This window comes from Phaenicophaeus curvirostris, chromosome 17, assembly GCF_032191515.1.
Source record: "Phaenicophaeus curvirostris isolate KB17595 chromosome 17, BPBGC_Pcur_1.0, whole genome shotgun sequence".
NCBI lineage: Eukaryota > Metazoa > Chordata > Aves > Cuculiformes > Cuculidae > Phaenicophaeus > Phaenicophaeus curvirostris.
Window position 1 is genome coordinate 15054799 of NC_091408.1, and position 23635 is coordinate 15078433.

Genomic DNA, 23635 nt, shown 5'->3' on the forward strand with positions numbered 1-23635 from the left:
TTGGCTTTTACCAGAGGTGAGGTTTAGCTGTAAAGTTCCCTGTCAGGTTTCTACTTCCCAGTGGTCAATGTTTAAAACCAATGTTTTGGCTGAGGCTGCAGTTCTCCAGGCAGCAGCAGGTCCTTACGATGTGCCTGTTGGAATAGCAACACTCCCAAAAACTCCTCAAGCAGCTGTGCACTCCAGCTACTGCAACCAGCTCCCAAAAGCTGCGTAGAAAACAACCTTGGAAACACACTGGGTAATAGCAAGAATGAAATTGCAACCTCAAACTGAGCGTAACAGCAGAGAAAGGCACCTGGGATCAGCAGTCTGACCTTGAAGGAGGCACAAAGAGAGCAAACCTGACTTGTTTGCCCTTTTTTTTTTAAGCTAGACTGGTTAAAAAAATATTTATCAAGATAAGCTTGCAGCCTGGGCTGCCTTTGAGACAAGCTTTGGCAAACTGTGAAAGACAAACATGGGTTTTCACCACATCCAGATCTTGAGGAACACCATGCTGGGTGGGAAAGAGGGGACAAAGTCACGCTGTCAGATAACTCTCTGACCTCCTTCCATGGTCTTGGGACTTGTAATAGAGAATCAAAGCTCACTAAGATCATTTATTGTATTGTCCAAACAAAGCACGTAAGTTTGAATGCAGACTTGAAAGCTGCTATAGGGAGGAGAGAAAGCCCTCTGGAAGCAAGGGAGCCGTGACACAGCTTTGGAAAATGGGTGTCAAAACACCAGCTGTGTCCCGGGCACTTACCCGCATCTAGCCCATTGCTACAAACACCGAGAGGTGTTTGGACAGAGATGCTCAGTGTGCCAGTGTTTTGATGGCAGGCTGGTTTTTGGCTGCCCAGCTGCTGAGCACCAAGCTGGATTCCTATGGGTTTGCCAAATTCCCGCAGCCACACATCCAGGACCAGCAGCAGCCCAAGGCAGTTTTCAAAACTCAGCTTGCACCCAGCTTCTCTCAGCAAGAGGCAAACAATTGTGACGCTGGACATTTCCAGACTCACGGTTATTTCTGCTATAGCCAAACAGCACATTTGTACAAGCTGTTATTCAATTTATACACAGAGCTATAGTAACTGTGAAAGCCAGGCACATAATTTTATACTTCAATTATTTCAAAATCAGGTTCTCAAAGCATCATAATTATGCTCCAGAGTCAATATCCTGCTGCGATGAGTCAGGTCCACCTCTGAGCTATTGCTTGATGCTGACTGAAGGCTAACTCACAGTGTGTTGCTTTTACTTCTGATTTTAACAGCTTCTCTCCCAACAATAAACTTTTTAAGGAAGCACCCTTTCTTTAAAGTAATGGGGACTATCATAATCTGCAGAATCTGAACAGATCAAGAGACCCAGCAAATTCTCTCCGTTCAGCCCATGAACTTGGTGTTTGGGGTTGTCACTTTGGGAGCATCAGGGCCAGTCTCCCTGTTACTAATGAGGTATCAGAGGACGGATGACAACTGACAGCTTGTTATTAAGGAATAAGAGTTAGTGTGTGAAGGGTATTTAAATTGTGCTATCAGAGTCCTGGAGGCCAAACCTTGGCCACGCTTGACAGGCTGCCCCTGAAGGGTATGGAAACCGAGTATTACAGCAAAAATCGTGGCTCTTCAAGATGTCGGTTGGATTCAGCACAGGAGAACCACTCACGACGGAGGGTTCAGGCTTCCTGGTCCCAGCTGTGCTGTTTCAGCTCTCCTAGTTGTCACCTCCACAACTAATTTTTGATTAGCTCACATTTTTCACGTCCAGGCTGCTCACACAGGCTATTTATGGCTGGAATGAGCTGTGTCACAGCAGCCACAACCCACCCTGCCCCATGGCTGCTGTTTCCTACTTTCAATAGAGAAGAAAGAGCCCTAGATACAGAGCAACTATAATGAGGTTTTTTCTAGTCTCATGCAGGAGGCTCATTTCACGCTATTTTAAAAACCCACATCGGGAAGGAAAAACCCCTCACAGAGTCACACAGCTGCCAGTGGCAGAGGCAGGTAACAGCCCTGGGACTGCAGTCTCAGGTTCTTATCAACCACTGCTTCTTCAGGGCTATGCTCCCTTTTGAAGTTAAGAAAGTCTCCACTATGAAAGATCATGCTCATGAGCTGAAGACCGATACCTTGACTCAGCTATTGACCAATTTTCCTTGCAGTCTTTTCACATAACTGAGAAATGAAAGATAATTAACAGAAACAACTGTAAGAAAGCCAAGCCAAACATTTAATGGCAAAAGGATGAGCAAAGGCATTTTCTGGAGATCTTGCCTACCTCCCTAAAGACTTTTTTTTAGGTTCTCTACATCTCCTTTATCGCCCAAGAAGATACTTCCTTGAACAAAGTGATATCAAAGAGGTTGTTAACATTGGTCCCAAATGTTTGGAAAGCAACACCAGGCTTAGCAACCCGGACACCTTCCCCCTCCTGCAGAGCTTCCTAAAGGAGGATACAGTGCCCTCCCGCAACTGGAAATTCTGCATATATATTGCACTTGGATTTATTTATGCTGTTAGAAGCAGCAGCATAAACTTGAAACAGATTCTTCGGACCTAAGTCAGCTTTTTTTAAAGGCAGCCTCAACACTGATTAATGCAGCACTCTCCCTCCTGGCCCAAAAGCAGTCTTGCTCAGCTTTATGCACCCAGAATATCATTGCCGCAGGGACCACTCCCTTTATCGGTCCCTCTGATCCCATTTATCCCTGATCTCCCTGCCTCTCAGGAGAAGCAACTGCAACTCATCAGCAACCCAAAGTATTGTTGTCGAGTCCTTGTCAACCCTTGCTCACCAGCCTTGCCTACCTGATCCTTGGTAAAGGGAGCAGCACACGTAGCCTGCAATCCATTAAGCGGACCAGCGCGGCTTCATAACCGTCCTACTCAAATCATACTGCCATCTCATTGGGAAACACCATGGGACAGAGAGGATTTTTTTGTTTTGTGAATGTATGACGCTTAGCACAACATCAGATGGAGCACAACTGTCTCCTCTGATCAAATGAATGACTACCACTACATTAATGTTGAGGGGGAAACAGTTTACAAGGGCTTTCCAAGGAGGTGAATACTGAGTGCCTGTATTTTACCAGTCTCTTCTCTCTCCTCTCCTCCCAACCCTGTCAAAGTAATCTCTCTTGCACAGGCAGTGGGATTGTTTCAAGCAATATTCACCTCAAAAGGTTAAAAAACCTCAACATTTCTATTCAGTAATTTTGTGGCTACCATTATTTGCAGTAAAACTCAACACCACACTTGAGCTTTCTCACGCATAAGAGTGTGTGTGATAAACTGAAGAGACAGAATCAGCAGCTTTCAGTTTTCATACTGTGGGTCATGCTCGCTGACCAACAGCTCTGCAGATTTAAAAACTCATTACACCTTGGGTGGGTGCGGGGGTAAATAAAGCAAAAGTTAAAGCTCCTTAGAAGTGTATACTTCACACACTTGCCAGGCCACTGTGCCAGTAAGTAACATTCTTTGTAATCACGCATCTTAATTGTACATCTAATCTGTCACATCTTTTTCAAACAGAAGGTTTTTTATGCAGATGCTTACACATCCAAGTTTCAAGACAGAGCTTAGATCACATCTGAGAGTGAATCAGCAGCTAATGAACATTTGCCCACGTTGCAAAGCCACAAGGCAGTCATCCCAGCACTGGGATAACTGCAGCATGTAGCCAGGGCTGGCAGCTGAGCTGGGGTTGCTCCCCTGTCTCCATTGGGTTTGGACACAGCCTAAAACTCAGTCAGAGAAAAAGGAAGGGAAGAGGAAAATGCAAGCATGCGTGGAATACAGTTTTCCTCAGGGGAAACTCACAAGGTATCTCAAATGTAGATAGCACTGCAATGGGCCAAGGATAAAACACTGCTTGAGAAGACAGACACAGAGCGAACAAGTCACATTTACTGTACTTGGTCTTTTTTCCATTATTAGATACAATTTGACGTCACTTATAGAATTTAAAAGCTCACTGTAAAGCAGACATTTATTACAACAGAAGGATGGAAACAGTCCAAATGCAATATAGCTACGCTGGTGCTATTAAATCTTGTTATAGTTCACTGGGCAGCCAAATACTAGCTTGGAGCAACGACGGGAAAAAAAAGAATCACACTGCACCAAAGCACGTGCACACACAACTTTTTCCCCTTAAATATTCCAGGACACTATCGTGTTTCTTTTTAGCTCCCATTTCTGTTACTCCTTTAACATCTGAGGAAAGAAAAACTTTATTCCCTTCCTTTTCCCTCGTAAGTGATGCTGCAGTGCAAAGCAAGCCATCCCTCTCTATTCACATGCTGACTTCAAGGGGAACAGGTGAAGTCCATCAGCTGAACTTTGGTTGGAAAATTAATGTTTCAAGTTCTGCCATGCCTGGAGGTTATCCAGTAATGAACTAATAAACAGGCCATTAAAAGAACTAATATGCAACTGAAGTCACAGATGAGTTCAGAGGGAAAGACAAACCAGCCTCTAATCCTATTGCTGATGCTGAGAATAAAACACATCTTTAAAAAGAACACATCTGAAATTAAAGGTTAAAAGTTTCCAAGTAGTCTACATGAACAGGGCAGCCACAAAACCCAGCATCCAGTGCCCTCATCACAGAGTCAGGCTTCTCTGTTCAGCTTAGCTAAAGGAACTGGGCAGACCCTGCTTTTAATGGGTTCTTCTTAGTCCAAATCTCTCAGCATTGTGTGCTGAAAACAGGCAGACACTACACACATGCATATAAACACATATAGATGTGTAACATATATCTTATATATAGACACATACATATAGACATCCATATATATACACACAGGGAAACAAAAATAAAAGCAGCATTGACAACGTGTAAGTGCAGCGTGCTGGCTGAAAACAGGCTGAAAATTGCTGGCGGCTGAGTAAACTGCTGTAAAGAAAAACTTGTGCAACACTACAGGCAAACAGCAGTGGACAGTATTTTCCTTTCATTTCTAGCACATCCATTAGCTGAAGGCCACTGCCACACAGAAGCTGGTGCACTCTGCAGGCAGCAGTGGCCAGGAGATGGGATGCTGGCCCAGATTAGACAAATAAAAACAACCAAACAAATCTAATTTCCGAGGCAGCCTCCCTGGCAGACTATTGCATATACACCTCACATACCAGGGTACTACAATTTCTCTTCCTGGGAGAGTTCAGGAGACGAGTGAGCAGAAAAGTGTGCTTGGTGCAGTCCCCTCCCGTGGGTCAAGATTTCACTTGTATTGAGCAGTAAAAGGCCAACGACAAACCCAACAACACTCTTAATATCCTATAGAACAATTCTTTTACCTAGCTTGTAGCAAAAATGTTGGCAACAGCAAGGTGTGGGAGAAAGACCTAGGGTCAACTAGAGCCAAGTGATAACCTCACCTATCTAGCTCAAGGCAGCATCCACACCATCCCTCTTCTCCCTGTTCATTAGTTGCTGCATTGGAAATTACATTAAAACTACTCAACAGCCTCCATTTTTTCCTTTTTTTTATTACAACAACAAAAGCAGTATGTCATGAGAGCTCTTACTCTCTAATCTAACCAGTCACTAGGCATGAAAGTAAGAAATTGAGGGTAAAAAAATCGAAGAGTAGGAGGCAGAGATGCAATACCTCTACAAACCACTGATGACCAACGCCCCCAGAGAGTCCTCAGGCATCCGGCTGAGCACAAACCCAGCCCAAACCTACCAGATTGAGACTTGCTTTGAAGATAACTGGCCTTACAGCTAAAAGCTGCTCAGGAAACAGGGCTATTTATCTTTCATTTTTTAAGAAAAAATAAGAAATAAAGCAAAACACTTCAAGCTGCAGTAACATGAAATCTCAGAGTATCCAGGCTGTTTACAGGTGTAAAAAGCTTTTGCTCAGCTATCTTCACTACAGTTCAAGTTCCTCTCTTCTTGTGCTAATCTCGGGAGGGGCTGGAAATGGTTCATTAACTATTGTGTTCCTCTTTTTCATGTTCAAAGACGCATGCAATGCCTTTCTTCTCTTTCTTCTTCACCCCTTCCCCCTCCGATTCTCACCTCTAAGACTGATGTGAGCCACAGCAATCCCAAAGAACAAGGATAACTTCACACCTTTCCTAGTTTCTTCCTATACCCCAGCAGATTTGCCAACATCATAAGGCAGCTGATGACTTCTCAAGTCTGAAACCCACTGCAGCCTTATCTCCTGCAGAATGGCAACCACACCAGTCATTCCTCATTAAACAGCTTGTGCACAGCCATTTGCACTCCCCGTTTCCTAATTATAGCCCATTTCAGACTATTTGCCAATGTTATTTTGAATTTTTACCTCCAGGTACCTACAGGTCCACTAAACCTGGTTTTGAGACACAAAAAATGCTATTTCGGGATCTGAGTCAACACTGGATAAACCCTGAATTGCTTCCACCGTAACTCCCTATCAAACTGAAAGGAGACATCAACAGCTACTCCACTTTTTCAGTAGTTACAGTCTAGATAGAAATAACATTTTATTACCTCACTTATGCAAAGATCATTAGGAAAAGGAAATTAACACTCATAGCTTGTTTGAAAAGACTATTTCATGGAGGGAAACACTGTATGATTGCCAAGTCAGTGTTATAGCACTGTAATCCTGCACACTGGTTTCATTAGGCTGAGATTTGCCTTGCCTAAAGGCAAAATTTGGATAGAAAAAAAATAAGTCCTCCTCTATCAGAAGAAACTTGCAATGACACCTGAATTTCCTGCATGGGAGATAAGACAAAAAGCAGTAAAGGTTGATGAATAATGCTGTAATTGAGATTGAAAGTAAGAGGCCATTTTGCACAAGAGCAGTAAAAGTTTAGTGTCTCTGCTTCTTGTAGCCATAACACCAACAGATTAACAGGGTTTCTGGGGCTGTGTAATTTCTTTGGAGTTTTGATCTAGGAAGCAATTACACTAAATATTTCATGAGTGCCTTTGAAAGTGTTTTTGGTTTTTTTTAATAAAGAACAAAGAACTTCTAGCTGCCCCCTCATTGCAACTGCATGACGAAGGTGCACAGATAATCAATAACCACTTTCAGTTCATTACTCAGCGCATTTTGGGCTGGTGTTATTTCCTCCCCGCTACCATCCCGCAGCCCACGCACAGAGTGATGTAGCATTTTTAAAACCATCAGATCTTACTGCTTTTGCAAATCATCCTTAATGCTAACCACAACATGGAACCTCCAGCCTCTAATAACACCTACATCATTTATAGGTTTCCAGGGTGTTTTCAGCTAAGCAGATTGCGAGCTGAGGCAGAGGAGGCCAAATTGAACCACACACCAGACTGGTGGAGCAGCTTCTTTGGCCTGGGTAACAAATTACTGAGTAATTTCTGTTGTTTACCCCTCAGCTTTTTAATAAGTCTAAAGAAGGGTAACATTTTCTGTTTTCAGTCACTTCACCAGTCCCCATCTCAGGGGACATAGGAGAGGTAACTCCAAGCTCCTCCACAGGGAACTGCCGTGGGGCTGGGGGCTACTGACGGGGCCAGGCCCTTTGCTTTGCCCCAGAACCAGCTGCTGCAACTCCATAAAAATTGGGACCTTTACAGGTTTTGCCAGGACCTGGGTAACACCCTCTATGAAGAATAAGCACCATTGCATTGCTAGTGGTAAGGACTGACTGAGGACAGAAACATTTCATAGAATCATAGAATCACCAGGTTGGAAGAGACCCACTGGATCATCGAGTCCAACCATTCCTATCAAACACTAACCCGTGTCCCTCAGCACCTCGTCCACCCGTGCCTTAAACACCTTCAGGGAAGGTGACTCAACCACCTCCCTGGGCAGCCTCTGACAGTGCCCAATGACCCTTTTCATGAAAATTTTTTCCTAATGTCAAGCCTGAACCTCCCCTGGCGGAGCTTGAGGCCATTCCCTCTCATCCTGTCCCCCGTCACTTGGGAGAAGAGCCCAGCTCCCTCCTCTCCACAACCTCCTTTCAGGTAGTTGTAGAGAGCAATGAGGTCTCCCCTCAGCCTCCTCTTCTCCAGGCTGAACACCCCCAGCTCTCTCAGCCGTTCCTCTTGTTCTCCAGCCCCCTCACCAGCTTTGTTGCTCTTCTCTGGACTCGCTCCAGAGCCTCAACATCCTTCTTGTGGTGAGGGGCCCAGAACTGAACACAGGATTCGAGGAGCGGTCTCACCAGTGCTGAGTCCAGAGGGAGAATAACCTCCCTGGACCTGCTGGTCACGCCGTTTCTGATCCAAGCCAAGATGCCATTGGCCTTCTTGGCCACCTGGGCCACTGCTGGCTCATGTTCAGTCGCTGTCAACCAACATCCCCAGGTCCCTCTCCTCCAGGCAGTTTCCAGCCAGACTTCTCCTAGTCTGTAGCTGCTCAGGGTTGTTGTGCCCCAAGTGCAGGACTCGGCACTTGGCCTTGTTAAACCCCATCCCACTGGTCTCAGCCCATGGATCCAGCCTGTTCAGATCCCTTTGGAGCCTCCCGACCCTCCAGCAGATCGACACTTCCACCCAGCTCAGTGTCATCTGCAAACTTGCTAAGGGTGCACTCGATGCCTTCATCCAGGTCATTGATAAAGACATTGAACAGGGCTGGACCACGTGCTGCTGGAAGAAAAGACTCCATTCAGTCATACAAGGAGTAAAACAGGAATCTTCTGGAAGCAGGAGAAAGTTCTCATCTGAGAAGGCTAACTCCTCCTGCCTTCTCACTGGAGAATACACATTTGCAAAACAACTGAGGCTGAGGTGGTCTTAAAGTCCTAAAAGAGGGTAGCTTTTCCTAAGAACCATGCAATGTTGGTACATCCAAATATTAAGACCCAAGAGCCCAAACTGCCTAATCTCAATGCTAGAAGAGTTTTTTTTCTATTATGCACCCAGGAGGAATATACAGCCTGGCACATTTCCCACTGAGTTCAGATAATGAAGCCCGGATGCTTCTCCAGCACCACAGCCATCCACCACTTGATTTCCCACAACACAGAGAGACTTTCATGAACCTCAAAGCATAGGAGGCCTGCAGTAAAGCCTATCATAATAAAACACCCAGGTGCTGAGGCAGAGTGAGACTGGAGGAGGCTGATTACACTGCAGAGAGCAACACTGTGACTCCCCGGAGGGAAGCCAGCTGTACCTTTGTATATTTAACTTCTGTACAAGCTTTTCTGAACACAAAGTACGGCACATTTCTACATAATACTTCTAAACCCTTCTCTAGATTAAGCTCAGGGCCAGCTGTAGAGTCTTGCATTTGTTTGGTTTTCTTGACATGCAATTCAATTGCCATTTCCATCACTTTGCAGACTTGTTGATAAACAAGATGTGATGTAATAGGGAAAGAAAATAGCACCATGAAAGGAATGTGAGCGCCTCCAGAAAGCCTGGACACCCTCAGTCTGAAACTCACAGGTCCCATCAGGGCAGGTTCTGAGCAGCCTGGCCAAGGGCTGCAGGCTGCTCCCCAGACAAGCTGGCCGGTGGCTTTTCTGTTATTGCTCTGAACTGGAGGAAAACAAGAAAAGAGGGAGGAAGGAATAATAATAAATGACGAATCTGCTGCAAGCCAAGGACAGCGAGCAGTGCCTAAGGACACAAGTGCAGGTGCTGGCAAGAAAAGAGGAAACAACACTATTTGACTGAGTCACCTAACCTGAGTAAGCACCCGCGGAGCAGAGGCTGCTCCAGACCTACAAGAGCAGCAGTGCCTGGCTGGTGCCCAGCTGTACTCCTTGCAGCCACCTCACAGCCCTTGACGGATGCATCCCACTCTGCCTGGCCTCACGAACTAGGGACACAATCATCCCTCATTTGCAGGGAAATTGAGGGACAGACCTGTTCTGTATCCATGATCTGTTCCAACATCCAAGAAAGAATTTGTCGTGGAGCACATACAGGAGTTTCTGGATCCAGTTTTTGCTATACTTTAATATATATTTTTTTAAGAGAGAAGGGAGTGGGGGAGCTCAATTAAATTAAGTTTCTCACATAAGTCCAATTCTGCAAGAATAAAATGCAGATCTATTTTTTTCTTCTTACCAACTCCCCTTGGAGCTATCAGTAATTTCTGAAGAAAATCAAAGTAATTCCTAGAAATTATCTCAGTTAATAAATTTCTACAAGGACCCAGATGTTCTCTGCACACATCCCACCCCACTTCCCCCAGCACACAGTACCCTTTTCCTGCAGGAAAGCACATGGTAGCTTCAAGAATATTTCAGTTTTGTTTAAGATTGAGTAGATCCAGATTTGCTTCATGCAGTAACTTGAATGAAGACTCGCAGAGCCACCCAGGCAGCCTTCATAGCATGTGGCTCCATGAAACTTGGGATAAGCACATCTACAAGCAAATGCTCACCCCTCCCTCTTCTACAAGGACTACAGGTCTCCTGACTGTTTCTACAAACAACAAGGAAAGAAGCTAGTGAAGATCAAATCCTCACTTAACGCAATATCCTCGAAACTCTGTGCAAATAATCCTTGTCGTGGATAATGTTATCAGATGTAATTAAGTTGTGCTCTGAACCAAGTAGTGGCATTAATATCGTGGGAATCACAAAACAAACTTACTTTTCAGCTGTCAAATCCATAACACAAAGCTCTAAAGCAATTCCTTTGGCCATCTATATGAGCCTTTTTGCTGCTTAACCACTCCCACAGCCTCTCCCCACTGGCACTGGTTTCAAAAAGCCAAGATCTGGCCTCACTCGGGCTCCCCTCCAGGAATCAATTCTCTTCCCTACAGAGAATTTCTGGATGAAACAAAGCAGTCACCACCCCTAGACCGCATATTGTGGTTTTGACTCAACAAGGGTAGCAGAGAGGTTTCCCAAGGGTGGATTTTCCATGTTCCTTGAGGGCTCGTGTGGAATTCTATGTGGTTTTATTCCTCAAAGTGAACTGGATTTCAACTTTCTTCTCCGACTAAAAATTAGACTTCAAAAGTCAGGGTCTCCCTACAACAAAGGGTCGTTCTGTGCACATGGGGCAAAAGAAAGCAATTTATGAGCATCAAAACAAAACAAACAAAATCTGTTTCTTGAATCCAAAGTCAGGTCAAATAAACTCTTTTCCTCTGTTTTCCACCACATATTCAAATTGTATCTGGATTGTCCTTTTTTGAAGTGTTTGTTATAATAAAGTGTTATAAAAACAAATCCAGGAAGGCTTATGGCACAAAAATTTCCTTTTCATTAGATGTGTCATGGGATGGAAACCTTGTTCCAGACTGACAACAGCTGAGGAAGCAAAGCACAGAGCAGAAAGTGTCAACCCATCAGTTTGGGTTACAGGGACAGCTCTGGAGGCTTTCACTGCGTGGTGCAGTTCCCTGTCCTGGCTTTACAATTCTCACTGTGGTCTGGCCAGTCATTTCACACCTTGAGAATTTCTCCGTCCTCACTGTTCCAGTTTCAGCTGTCAGGCTGCAGAAGTGCCACACAGCCTCTTTAAGAGCCACACATGCCCTTCATTAAAAGGCATTACAGCAGTATTTATATCTGACATAAATCTGCTTTGTAAACAGTGACCTGATTCAGCTTCTGGACTTTCCTGGACGGCAACATCAAGCACACACACGTATGCCAGTCTCTCACTAACAGCACCAGACCTCCCTGACCACAAGAGGAGATGCTGCTCATCCTCCTCGCCTGCTGCAACTGTGACAGAATCTAAAAGCCTCTGGAACTGTAGATGGAAAGGCAAACCCACAAAAAGCTGGAGGGTTTCCACATATCCAGAGAGCACAACAGTTCCTTGTAGGCAGAGGAACCAGAGTGCTTGAACTTTTCAACTTTGGCCACAGTACGGCACAAAGAAAAGGATAATTATTCTGAGCAATATAAGTATCTGAGAGACAATGAAGTTTGGATAGTTCAGTCCAAAATTCACTGCAAAAATTCACAGTCAAACCAGAAATCAGTAGCTGAACTGAAGATAATATCCAAGTTCTCCCTCCAGGCACCAGACCCTGTTTTCTCATCTCATTTCTGCTTTCCTATTTGCTGCCAATTCAAGACACTATGACAAGAAAGCCCATTAGACTTCTGCTTAGAAGTTTTCAGCTCTTACATGTGAAGTTAATATTATTAACAAAGTCCACACATTGCAGCTAAAGCACATAAAGGAAGCAATCATGACATAGCCCATATCTAATCTGAATCAGATTGCTACAGTCAAAGAATTGTTTTTCAAAATGTTAATTAATTTTTAGAAGAATGGATTAAAGGAGGTTCTCAATTAACAGAATACTGTAAGGAGAGAAGCTAGAGAGGATTGTCCATTTTATTAATACAGCAATTTAACAGCTATTCAACATCTAACAACTGCTCATTAAAAGTCAACACTTCCCCTTTTCCAGCACATAAGTTCCCCATTTGTCAGACACAATACAGCTTCGTTAGCCTAAAAGTGCAATTTCTGCTTTTAATCATAGAATCACAGAATAACCAGGTTGGAAGAGACCCACCAGATCATTGAGTCCAATGTCCCTCAGCACCTCGTCCATCCGTCCCTTAAACACCTCCAGGGAAGGTGACTCAACCCCCTCCCTGGGCAGCCTCTGCCAGGGACCAATGACCCTTTCTGTGAAGAATTTTTTCCTAATGTCCAGCCTAAACCTCCCCTGGCGGAGCTTGAGGCCATTCCCTCTTGTCCTGTCCCCTGTCACTTGGGAGAAGAGGCCAGCTCCCTCCTCTCCACAACCTCCTTTCAGGTAGTTATAGAGAGCAATTTACTTTTATTTTGCTTATATCGGTCAGCTAAAATCCAGAAATCAATAACGCAAGCAGCGCATGAGCCTTTAATGAGTTCTGGATGGTATTTTGATGTAGCAATGCCTGCTACAACAGCACATACAGCCAACCACCACCAAAGTCTGGTAGGAAACCCCCGTCTCTACCTACATACAAGGCAAAGGCTCGTCTGTGAGCTCCACCTCATCTGGAAGATGCTGTTTCCCAAGACCTTTTCCACCCAACTACTACCCAGTAGCACCTCAACGCCCACCTGGAGCTGGAGGGCATTGTCGAAAAGAGGACAAACAGCAATTTCCACTTTTATCAGAAGGTTTGGTTCTTACTACAACCTTGACATTTCAGATTAAGCATCATCTTCACAAATGCAATGCACAAGTAGACATATTGTCCCAGGTAGTCATTTTAAGCAAGAATAGGGTCAGCCTGTGGTAAGGCTCCACAGCCCTCGGGCAGGGCCAGCCGACACGAGAGAACTGCAACAGGTTAGAGCTCAGGTAGGACAGGACAGACAAGTCATGAGGGAGAGCACCAGCAACATGCAGTCCTCAACACCTCTAAAGAAACTAATACCTCGATGCCTTATGAATACAGATAAGACACGTTAGTAGAGAAAAGCTCCTGTTAGGGCAACCCTAAAATAATAAAATAAATAAAACCAGAAAAGCCCTACAAATCCACTAGGAAAGATCAAGCAATACTGAGGGGCGAGACAGGTGCCACACAACTGCACTATGGCAGCAGCCTGTCCTCAGTGCTGCCACCTCAGAACTCAGAGATGAAGGACTCCATCTGCATGGATTTCACCGCAGGATCAGAGTTCTAGGAAGTCCATATAAAAGATAACAGAAGCTGAAAAAGGTTATAACTAAGGCTAATACCACTCCAAAGCTAAAGCAAACAAAAACATTACAGTCTATCAGCTTTATCTGCAGACTATTCAAGCTAATGTTAAGATCATAACAGCCATATGCACAGGCTTTAACAAAAAGGGACACCTTTCCCCCAGCTCCTGCTGTTGCAGTTTTAGGGAACAAATCCAGCCATCAGCAGAAGTACAAGTTCAGGATATAAAAGGCATCGGTTTCCAAGCGAATATTTATCATGTCACGTGAGACCAACATTTTTAGCCAACTTGGCAGAAAATAGACAAGCTGCAAAGCTACCCTAAAAATACCAGTCATGATAATTAGAAGAAAGAAAAGCAAAGCATAAGCAATGGCAGCACTAACAATCCACACTTCCAGTGACACCGTGGTAACAATTCTTTTTTATTATACACGTCACTCCTAAAAGATTGTCTCGGTTGCTCAGGTGTACAATTTATGTGTTTAGGTTTATATCATGCAATTAAGATACAAGCCAAGCTCATTCTAGATTGGTGTCTTATGGCTTCATCTGTGTCATTTACCAACATATTTATCCCTCTCCATCTCTCTTCAGCACAGTACTATGAAGTTCTGAAATTCTGAAAGTCAGCTTTCCCCAACAGACACATTCATAACACTCCCAGCTGCAAGCAGGGCACCAGGCCATGATGGGATGAAAAAAGTCTGGGGCAGAGATTAGGACAAAACCAAACCAACAACCAAAAAAAGACAAATTGCCATTATGCATCAGCTTCATGGTCCATCTCATCTGCCGTGGCACCCAAGGGCTGCACAATGGGTGCTTCAAAGGATGCCCATAACTCACACAAGCCATTAGTCACACCACATCTGCCCTCAGAGAAAGTCTCTCTAAACCCCAACATGCCAGAGGCAAGGTTATGCCTCAACATAACATGCAGTATAAAGCTGTTTCCTACCAGAAGTAGGAGTGCTATCCAAGGAACAGCAAGGCAGCGAGAAGCAAAGTGAATCAGAGCATCATTATTTTGGAACTGAAGAACTTTAGACCTGAGGGCAGACCGCCTGCTCACCCAGACTGACAACTCCACTGGGGTGGCAGCTCACATCCAAGAAGCTGGCCAGCATCTCCGACCTCTATTGGAGACAAATCCTTGCAAAAACAAAGCAAAGAGGAGCACAAAAGGCAAATGTGAAATAGTGTTTCTTGAGAAGATGTGAGCTTAACAAAGTAAAAGATCCTAACCACTCTCTGGGTTGCTTTTTCCCTAAAGATAAGTGTAGCATAGCACAGTCTGTCTGCCCTGCTGATGTCTTCCACTCATTCACTGTAACATTTTATTGCAATTATACAGATAAAAGATCAGAGGAAAGAAACAAGTAGAAAAAGAAAATGGCATCAACTATTATGTAAATCCAGGACTTCATCCCCACTGTTCTCCCACTTAAGAAACAGGTAGCCCTCCTTCCTCAGGAAGGCTCAGTTCAGCTTCAGCATTTTCAATAAAACCGATAAAGAGCAAAAGTGTCCGAAAGCTCAAAAACTTCACCCTAGGTTAGACACAGAGAGGTGGGAGGCTGGCGTCACACAGGAGTCACGCGTGGGTGAGATGCCTCCTTGGCCACACACCGGTGGCAACGGTTCTTCCCAAGGCAGAACACAAGCCCGCTCCACTCACACGATGAGTAACTGTGGGACTTTCAGGACTCAATCACTGTAAAAGAAAACTTATTTCTGTCACTAAAATCAGCAAGGGTGACTCTAATATGCTCAGGGAGCCTCACTGATGACTTTCATTGTTATACAGTCGCTTTTCACACTTAATTTTCAAAAATACCCTGAGTGACAATAATGACAATACAGCATAATAGCCATAATTAGCCAACACGAGAGAAAACTTCCACGTTCCAAACTAACTAGAAATGCTACTTCTAAAAATGCATCAGAAATCAGTGATGCAGTCAATCCCTGTTGATCACTGAAATTAGAAAAAGAAAATCTAAAGGGATTTGCCATTACCTTCTGCAAATTCAGCAATAAGATACCAAAGGCCCACTAGGAGAAGGAAAAGCAGTAATCCCTGTTCAGAGGACTGGCTTTGAGGACAATTTACTAATAAATACATTAGAAGCATTCATCTACAAAATAAATAGGTCTAACTGTATCAAAACCAAGCAAATCATTGCCTTTTCAAGCAAATTTAATGCATTGTTTTCCAGCAGGGCGAAATAAGAGAAATAAGGATGAGGTAAGCTTTGAAAAATAACTTTCCAATTAACTGATGGCTCAACGTGTTCATTTTGGAAGTTTTTTTTACACAACTGAAACCACTCTCTTGAAACAACTGAAAGCATCAGCAACACCAAGAAGCCGATGTGAAACATGCTCCGTTGGCTTGGTCAATGCAAAGATCAATGCAGAAAAGCAAACTTGTTAAGCTAGCAGTCAGATTTAGGACCACCATTACTGCTTCTCAAATCACCAAAGTTGGCCGGAATCTTTATTTAGAACTAAAACTAGTAGCTTTCCTCTGAGTAGGGATAACATGGAAACTACTCTCCTTGTGAAGTTCATTTTGAACTGAAAATATTTCCAGTTTCATGCTGACAGACAGGATTGTAACTACATCGTGTTTCAGAACAATGACCCATCACAAAGGTCACATCACAAAGCCCATCACAGGGGAAAGTAGAGAAAGCTACATTTTCCTTTTTATGGTAGGCAAAAGTTTTTACACTTTCAAAATAAGGACACGTGCTCCTTTAATATACAAGGAACAAATAAACAGAGCACGGCTGTCTATCCCACCTGTCATCCCAGGCAACAGGAGATAATCAGGTTAGCCAAACAGTTATAAATTAATGACATCTGAAGAAGGAGGAAGGCATTTTCTAACACCCCTCTCCCTGGCACTCCAAGATTTTCAAAACTATTTCACAGTATCAGCCTCACAAACACTTCCTAGTATTGAGTTCCTCTGGGATTAAGGGACAAATTCCTTCAGCCTCTCTGGAAGCCTCAGGTTAGATTAGCCTGTCACATTTATTGGAGAAAATGGTCTGCTAAAATGACAAGGTAAAAGCATGAGTTAATACCTCTAGCTTTATCCACACCTCTGGAGATGTTCTCAAAGCGCATGCTTGTGAATGGCTACAGAAACCTTCCTGGGAAAGGCTCTTCCACTCCCTTCAACCAAGCCAACATGTATTGGGTGCAGCATAAGGGAAGACTGCAAGGAGAAAGAGGATGATTTTCTGTGTTCCACCAGCATCTTCCATCCTGAGTGGCCCAGCAGCTCTTGCTTCAGAAACACTGCTGGACCTACAGCAAATGGGAGCATTCAGGAAGAAAGTTAACAAGCATGAGAAGGTCTTAAAGGTGCCATCCAAAAGAAGAGCATGAGCTGCAAAGTGTGGTATTTCCATGAGAGGAAGTTATCTCTGAAATCTCTCCTTGGCCCCTTGCTATGGTTTGGAGTGCCTTAGACCAACACTTAAGTTTAAATTTTAAGTCCTAATAGAAATGGGAGGGGATTAGTTAACTAAATACATTTTTACCTATAGAGTTCAGTTCTTATACCCAAGGACACTTACAGTCTCTGCCATCTGTACTGAACAGTTCTTTGGAAGAAGGTTTCTAAGCCAGCATGGCAGATCAGCCTGCACAAAGTCATGGTAATAGCAAGCACAACCCACTTAAAGCACTTCAACTATGAAGGTGATGGACAGTTTTTCCAGATTAAAAGCCTTTCTTAACACAGAAACATCAGCTAAACAATACCACAAACTTGTTTTTTGTGAATGGCAAGTTGCTAGTTTGCTGGAACACAAGGTGCCTTATTTTTTCCCCTAAGACACCACTAATCCTGCATGCAGAGTTAAAATATCCGCTGCCCGGCCTGATGCTCTCAGGGTTGAGACACAGTGGAAAACAGAGTGCTTTGACTCACACTAGGACAGTTGCAAGAAGTGTCAGCAGTTTTTTATTAAAATGCATGCAGCTTTGTGCCCAGAGCAAGGAACTCTTCCAGTTCCCTCAGGTGTTCTAGGGCATATCAGTTCTTCTAAACAAGATTGTAGAGACAAACCCTTCCTCGATAGAAGTGTCCTTCTCGGGTGGTCAGCCACAGAAGCACCTCTCCTCCTGCACTCACTGAACCAACAGTCCCATCCCTGGGACCACTCCTAGCATGCATCATGCACCAGGGGACTGGTAACTATACGGTCCATTCTCAAGCCTGCCTGGCAATGTCACCTTCTCTTCTTTTGGCTTTCTCAATTCCAGGGGATGGAGAAGGCATCTATTGGATTGCCATTTCTGTAACTGGCACTGTTCGTTAATGTCAAACACCCTCTGCCCCAATTTTGCAGCACGATTCAGGCACAAAATTAGCACAAGCTAAGCAACACGGAGAGTGATTGTGCTGCAGTCATGAGGGTTACTACACACCACCCAAACCCATGACATTTCCATAGAAACCACAGTGGGAAAGAGAAAAGCCTCAAAAAGCTGTTAAAATACACACGGTGAAATAAGTAATTCTGGTGGGAAAAACACACACATGCAAGATCCTCTCCAGTCCTCCAGCAGCCCAGGCAGTCAGAGGTAATGGAGTTAACACCAAACTGACGTCAACAAAACCTTTTTTCAGTCCCTCAGGCTGCTTCCCCTACTGCTTTCCAATATGGAAACTTCAGAGGACAAACTTGCTCGGCACTATAAGCAACTTTCTTTCCTGTTACTTATGAGAGTGTTAGTATCAATAAACACAAAGGAACTTTTAGACTGGGTAAAGCCTTCCAGAACACACGTTTTCCTCATTAGCAGGATCAATTAAGCAAATAAAGAGTGGAATGTGCAAGAGAAGCAATTGATTCTTTCGGTCAAACAAACCTCCCAGCAGAGAAAACACATCCAACAAAATCCCCACATTACTACCAAGAGCATGAATTTCAAGCTGTAAGCTACTAAGCCACTCCCAGGAAAAAAACATAAATACAGCCCATTACACACCTGCCTACTCCACAGAAGTGGTCGTGTGCAATATGAAAGAAAAGAAAGAGAATACGAAAAAATAAGTCAAGAGTGCTAAGCAACGGCTTGTAAATAATTCTGGATGCTCTGCTCTTGTTCTTGAAAACTAGCCCTGCTACAGTGTTTGGCACAAGGAAGCCAACTCTACCAGCAGAGACACAAACATGCACAGAAGGAGGTTGTTCCTTACAAACTGAATCATTCAGTGAGACACCTGACGCATCTCCAAATCTTTTCCACATAGAGGAATAACATCACACAGCTTGTCTGGTGCTAAACAAAACTGACCATACACCACAGTACGTTTCTACAAAAGCCAGAAATAAAAGCCAAGCCAAATTTCAGGAGGTTTGGAAGCCAATCTGGACACAAATACATTTCAAAAGGTCAGAGTTGTTTGGTTCAGGCTCATCAGCTCCAAGAAAGAAAAACACATTTTAGCGTGACTGTCACAGGGACCATACAGAAATTCCCACAACAAACATCATGCAATAAAAAGCAAATTTGCTTACCATGGCACAACACGAAGCTGCCTGCAGTACTTCAAGAGAAGCTGTTCTGCTCAAACAGCCCACCTCTAATTAACAGCGCTTGCTCCATGCACTTAAATCATGTGAGAGTCAAACCAAGCAGCTCACGCCACTGAATCTTTGCTGTTCCCTCTGCTCAGCTAATACAAATCTACGCATTGTGCCAGTCATCGAATGGGGAGCTACACGAGCAAGAATGTAAAGTGTGCATCTTGCTCTCCTATTATGGTTGTGATGCTATGAGCTGATTGCCCCTGTTTTTCCCATTGGTAAGCCAAAGCCTTACCACTAGCACCTTTCATAGTGCATGACTTTCTGCTTTGGAAAAAAAAAAGATTGGTATTTGGGTCTTTAAAAATACTTTATAGTCTGATGGATGTGTTTTCTGGAATTAGAATCTAAATATATCCTCTACCTACCACTCTATTAAAAGCAGAGTTAAAGACACTAACTAGTCAATACATTAAACAGTTTATCTTCTTAGAGGTTTTACAGCTACTTAATAATGAGTTCTGGTAACTGCTGCCTGTATATGTTTACTGTTGTGAGAGAGTCCTTAAAAAAATAAATCTTTGTAGCAGCAGAACCTTTCCTTTCAGCTGCACAAAAATGCCACACTCCAAACAATATCATAATTAGCAAGAAACTAAAAAAAGATCAGCAAAAGCTATAAAATACAGTAAATTGCATTCTGAGAACAGCTATACTGCCATCATATTTTACAGAAATCCTATTTAAAATTCACACATGGAAAAAATGAGATATACAAGAAAAAGCAAATCGGACAGGAGACAAAGCAAATGTTGTGTTCCCTGACAAGCACAATAATAAAAGCAGAATGGTAGACTAAAATCTGACCTTTAAGGGTCAGTCACATTTTCCATGTGCTATTAAATACCTACTGCAAAGGACAGGGTGTGGGAGAAATCGATTAATAGAAACCCCATCAGCGATTACATTAAGTAATCAGTGCGAAATTATTATTTTACAAATCAGAGCAAATATCCCATTACTTACCTGGAAAACAAGGAAGTTTAGCATGACTGCCTGTATTTTGGCATTTAAGGGATTTACACATCTCACAGAGTCTGAGCGTCATAAAATGGACAGGCACTTCCATTGCACAAAATAACATGCATTCCTCCCTCTCCAAGTACACAGGCACTGAAGGGCACAGCAGCTGAGTTCACAGAGCACGAGAAAAGCGTAAGCATGTCTTTAGCCAATAAAAACAAAATTCAAACCAAAGCTACAAATATAAACTCAACCTGGCCTGTGAGCCTGCTGCTAGGGAACAAGCTGCCCCTGAGCAAAGCCATTAAAAGACACTGACAGGTGGAATTACCGTTGCTGCCACCTTACTACCTGGACCATATGCTTATATCCCAGAGCCCACACTCCATCTCCAACCAGTAAGGAATCCAACAAATGTAAACATTAAGAAAAAAAAAAAGATAAATATAAATATATTACCATAAACATAAATAAACATGAATATTAATAATATCTGGAATCTAGAATTGCATATTAAACACAAAGGTCCAAAATTTAGAGAAACTTACTGCAACTTTAAAAAAAGGAACAAGCCCCACTGCTTTTTCTGCTTGCTCATTTCCCAAAAGCCTGGAACATCTGCAGAACTGCCTCACTAAGTATATCCCAGGGTGTACTTACTATTTATTCCCAGGCAAACTTCAAACCACCACCGTTTGCCAGAGCTAGCTGAAAACATGACCCTGCAGCCGCCCACCTCCAGGCTGCATTCCCAGGAGGGAACAACATCACGCAGGGTAGCAGGAGAACTCCAAGGCTGCGGGGCTTGTGCAAGGCACCAGCCACCGGCCATCCTCCTCTACAAAAGCTGCTCATCTCACCTACAGCCAAGATTTTCTTCATTCAGCTTTTCTGGACTGAGGCTACATTCAAACTGACTTGGGAACACGAAAGGAAAGGAGATACCGAGGCATGGGTAGCAGCAGAAGTAATTAGGATGCCCAAAACCAATTGAAAAAATGAAGATACAGGTTTTACGGAGTCTACTTCTACTAATCTCAGTCTGAGGAGATAACAAAAATGTTTTCATTCTAATGACGATCTTTGATGAGAAAGCTTAGTATTTGGTACAGGAAAAAAAAATAAAAGCAAGCAGCATTTCCATTTATTTCCATTTCCCATGCACAACTCCAAAATCCCTAAATTTGGACAACTCCAAAGTCCCTAATTTAAACCTAAACCTATTTTAGACACTGTAGCCAGCTGTGCAAAGCAAATACAGCAATAGCATAATTTTCTCTGAAAAATTGTGGGATTAGGGTTGCTTTTTTCCAAAGATTTTTGTTTAATGGTATGCTTTTGTCTTTTTACCTTTCTGCCACCTTCTCTAAAAGAAAACAAAACACACCTCGCTGACTAATCCTTGGGTTTGCCAGCTGACAAAAAACACTGCATTGCCAAACTATGTTTAAAATAAAGACAAAATTACAATTTATCTTTGGGGGAGGCAAGAAAATGAAGCACACGCTGGGGTCCTCTGCCTTCCCCCTCATCCCCGAGGCATCATCCTGCACTAACATCCTTACTGAGCCCAGGCTGGGGCTGCTCCCTTAGCTTCACGGAAGCCTTTCCAGTGTGGTGATGCACATTGACCGGGCAGGAAAGCCACATTAAGGCAGAAAGAGCGAGAGCTGCCTCTCTGCAATACAGAAACAGCTGTGAGAAGTTGCCATGGAGAAAAGGGAACTGCTGAAGTGTCTCGAGATACACAGTGCCAAGAGACATTACAGCAAAGCCAAAGGGAATACAGAAGCAAATGGATTTAAGTGCTCCCACAAACCTGAAGCTTCCAGACAAGAAATTACCAGTAATTACTAATAATATAATTTTCATGCAGCACTCATCAGCATGAACCAGTTCTGTCCTCACAACAAAGAGGAACAACAAAAGCCACAAACAGTTACCAGATTGGTTTATTAAGATTTTTATTAAGGTTTTTTTTAAACCTTTGTAACTATCAAAATTGGTCTGAATGCACAAACATGATTACAATAAAAAGGCCCAGATATCTTCTGGACACAGCAGATTTGGACACATCATATTGCAGAAAGCACGCACTGAGAAAACTCTTTCAAGGGAACGAGGGCTGCTCCCGAGAGCCTCTACCTGTCCTGCACTGCTGCTCCTTTCCAGGAAGATCTGCTGTATGGGAGGAACTTGGGAAGCCGTTACTCCATTTTCAAACAAGAGCACGCATTAACAAATGGCAGAGGGAGCTAAAGCAGACGGTCCAGACAACAGCTCACAAACACAAAAATGAAACACTCACAGCACAATTAAGAGGCACTAACCAAGAGCCCCCAAAGGCTGCAGCTCAGTTTCCTCCGGCATCCGTCTCTAGTTCCCATCAAAGCCCAGCCATGATCAGATACTCTCTTCATTACGATCCAGCCACAGGCAATGCTGCCTATGGAGCAAAGCACCTTCGTCCGTCCAGCAGGATCCACATCTGTCAAAAATGTAATCTCCAGGATGAGAGGCTCTGCTGGATGGCCAGGTGAAGAAGATGCAACCAGTTCATCAGGAGGATGAAGCAAGTCCCAAAGAGAAGAAAAGTGCAGTAGGACTAAGGAGGGCTTTGTCTGGCTCTGCAGAGCCCTTCCCACCACCTCTTACCAGGAGCTTGGACACCAGGAGGGGAGAGGAGCCAGTCCAGGCTGCTGTTCCCAGTGTCTAGGAGCAATGGCCAGACCAGGACACAGCTCATTCCAGAAACATCTTTAGCACAAAGAAGATAAGGGAGCGTTTGCTATCCTGTATCACGGCATCCACCCATTTCCAGAGATGCAAACTCTATAATGATACAGTTCCTGGAAAAGCACTTCCAACGGACTTAGAGGACATCTCGTGAGCATGCCTTTGGCAGCAAAGAGACCATGATGTGGAAAGACTCCTGACTGCATGATCCAGGCCCTCAATAATTCAGTTTTGTGCCCATTTTGGCAGAGGTAAGAGGCAGGTGTTTTAAAAGCAGCCTGATTGTAAAACTGTGGTTTGCGTTTGGGATTTTTTGGTTGTTTGGTAATTTTTTTGCTTTGTCCCTCTGCTGCCTTTTTTCTTTTAAATCACAGAAGGAATTGCTATCCTTTCTTATTTATTAACACTGGTTGTGCTGCGAGAAAGCCCTTGCAACAGAGCAGTACTCAATTAAGGATGAAGCATAGACTCAGTTCTCTTTTGAGCAGGAAGGATGGACTCCAAGAAGCTTCACCCTACGCTAACCAGGTTTGGCACTGCCCAGACATGCTTGCTTAAGGAATTTTTATGCAGTGGAAGAAGAGATTTTCCACAGCGACAAACACTTTATACGGCTATCCAAACTAAAATACCCATTTGACACTACATTCAGCCCATCCTCAGATTAACTCATGCTCTGAAACATGCCCCTAAAAGGAGAGTTCGTTGTTCTTTTGCATTAAGCTAAGCTGTGTTAAAATG

The 23635-nt window shown here is 43.6% G+C and overlaps 1 protein-coding gene across 4 annotated transcripts in view; it reads right to left on the bottom strand.

Moving 5' to 3' along the window:
* Nucleotides 1-23635, bottom strand: part of PITPNM2 (phosphatidylinositol transfer protein membrane associated 2) — a 122941-nt gene that overhangs the window by 71678 nt on the left and 27628 nt on the right. Inside the window, exon 2 of one of the 4 annotated variants that reach the window (XM_069871148.1) lies at nucleotides 17138-17239. The exons of the other annotated variants lie outside the window; for them this stretch is intronic. The gene's annotated coding sequence lies outside the window, so the exon portion shown is untranslated. The remainder of the gene's footprint in view (nucleotides 1-17137; nucleotides 17240-23635) is intronic. 4 annotated transcript variants of the gene reach the window in all.